The sequence below is a fragment of the Poecilia reticulata genome, linkage group LG4 (genome assembly GCF_000633615.1).
Source record: "Poecilia reticulata strain Guanapo linkage group LG4, Guppy_female_1.0+MT, whole genome shotgun sequence".
NCBI lineage: Eukaryota > Metazoa > Chordata > Actinopteri > Cyprinodontiformes > Poeciliidae > Poecilia > Poecilia reticulata.
In genome coordinates this window covers 10,200,814-10,203,687 of record NC_024334.1, presented here as the reverse complement: position 1 = coordinate 10,203,687, position 2,874 = coordinate 10,200,814, and positions in this window count along the sequence as shown.

Genomic DNA, 2,874 nt, shown 5'->3' with positions numbered 1-2,874 from the left:
CACACACACACACACACACACACACACACACACGCAGACATGCACACAGATAAAATCTCAAAACAACTGAGTCACAGGCTAGGAGGCAGTTATGTTATGTTGGTCAGAGGCCTCTGCAGCTGTCCTTTGATAACCCTTTTCAGGTTTTCCTTAGAGGTGGTGTCATCCACTTTAGAAAACTTGCTATGCAAAACAAACTAGCATGCTTTGAGGAGCTGTTTAAAGTAAACTCCCTCAAAACTAATTTATTTAGATAACAGCTGACATCTCCAGGTTGGCTCTCAAGAGGCTTGGGAGGATTCCCAAATGGCCGGTCTCTTCCAGGCTGACCCGGCCTTTGGTCGGAATGTGCTTTTTTTTCCTTCTACCCCATAAATAAAGGCATCAGCGCTGCCACACAACCACCCTGCACAGACATGGCACTTCATAGGCAGTAAAAGGTCAGACTTGGTTATGTCGGATATTTGGAGGAGATATGCGTGCTGTCCCTCCCAGTTTGAAAAAAAGAAAGAGGAAGGTATGTAAACTGCACAGAATGATGATTTTGTAGTGAATGATGCACAAAATTAAGTGGTGAGTGGTTGAAACAACATTAATGGTAGACCAGGTTTTACAGTTATGTTGATATAATCTTACATGTGCAAAAAAGCAACAGAAAACTGTGAATATATTTCAGAGAAAACAGAAGAAAAGAAACTGGACCAGCTAACATGTCTCTGTGAATGTCCTACACAGAGGTGCTGTCTGATTTTATTTTTGGGCTGGATGATGATATCTCTCCATCAAACGGTTTGTAGAGCTGCATTTTTGTAAATGTCTTTCTCCTGTCAAGAGTATTTTATTTCTTTAAATTATGTAGGCCTATGCATTCCAATATGTTTYTCATAGTCTGGGTTTTTAGAAGCTGTGCAGCCTAGAGAAAACACAAATAAGCAGCAAATATTTGCCTCTCAAGTTAGTCTAAATAAAGATCCATTGACTGTCAGACAGCTTTTATTTATGAGGTCTCCCACATTCCTGAACTTGGTAGAAAGAGGCTCTCAGCCTTTACAGTCCATCAGATAAATAAATCTTTTATACCTGTCCAAAGTAGGTGCAGTCAGAAGTAGACATTGGTTCGAAAAGCAGGTTGGTAAACATTTGATAGAAGCAGAACTTAACAAAGGAATTTGAGTTAAAGCTCAATATCCATGTTTTTACAACAGTAAAACAGCCTTACAGGAGTTTTCATACCTCTTTTATCTCTTCACATTTGTCCAAGTAAATTTGTTCTACGGAAATTTTAAATGTTAGACCAACACAGAGCACTGCCTATTTGAGAAGTGGAAGGAAAAGTAAATGTTCAAAACGCTTGAATGTCCTGAATAGAGGGTATGAACATCAGCAGGTAGAGAACTTTACCTGTCCAGTACGCCATTATATGGTCAAGTCAACTTTAGTTCTATTTACTATCATCCATCCATCCATCCATCCATTCATTTTCTTACACCCTTGTCCCTCAGTGGGGTCGGGAGGGGTGCTGGTGTCTATTTCCAGCTAGCGTACCGGGCGAGGGGCAGGGTCACCCTGGACAGGTCGCCAGTCTGTCGCAGGGCAACACAGAGACACACAACCATGCACACACACACTCACACCTAGGGAGAATTTGGAGAGGCCAATTAACCTGACAGTCATGTTTTTGGACTGTGGGAGGAAACCAGAGTACCCGGAGAAAACCCACGCATGCACAGGGAGAACATGCAAACTCCATGCAGAAAGACCGGGGCTGGAAATTGAACCCAGAACCTTCTTGCTGCAAGGCAACAGCTCTACCAACTGCGCAGCCCTATTTACTATGAGACTTTCTGAAAATATTCTAAAATAATTATCCATATTTTTCAGTGAATTTCTTGCTACAATTTATTTATTTCTTCATGTTCTTAACCTTTAGTTCTAATCATGTTTGATGTCAGAGTGCTGCCAGTGCTGAAAAACAAGCACTTCATATCATTTAAAAGTGGAATAGTAGTAAAGAACCCTGAACCTTGATTTCCTCAAGTTTAAGGTCAAGAAGTAATCAGACATATGTATTGTGAATGAAACTGAACAAAAACATAAACAATCTGGTTCATCACAGGTAATTGGATGACAATTCAATTTGTATATTAAGCCAGGTTTTATTGGGTAGTAATTTTATTTAATAAATCAAATCAGTATTAAACTACTACTTTCTGTTTCTGTACGTATTCTGTTTCTCTTTGTCAAACTTTAAACGCAGAGTCTATAAGGGGAAAATAATTGTTGACAGCAAAATTCTGCATCCGAACTTTACAACAATTTTTGACTAAGATCATGTTTAAGTCTAACTGTAAAAGCCATACATTACCACTGCACAGGCAGCACCTACATCAAATACTATTCTTATATGCTGGTTTTACTTCCCTAGAAAAATTGCTGAAAAAAATAGTGTAGTTCTGAATATTCCCCTTTTATTTTAGATTTTTTGTTATTATTCAGCAGAAAATCTGAGAATATTGAAAAACTGATCTATGCTAAACCTAGAGAAGCATATATACAGCAGTAAATACTACCGATTTTAAGAGAAGTTATTGTTGTGAACTCCGGTACATCAGACTGTGATGTTCACATTTAAAAACCTGATAAAAAAAATTTAAAAAAAGATCTAAAGAATGATGCATTTAATGCATGCTATAAACAAATTTAAATTATGCAAATAAATATGGGGTACATTATTTAATTGTCATGATAGTTAAGGGTCATGATTGTACAATGGCATAATGAGTATAAATGGCCCCTACCAGTGCTTATTTGGCCATCATTATCTGCAATCTGAGTAATATACTGGTTGGAGAGCTCATAACAATTTAGCCCTCA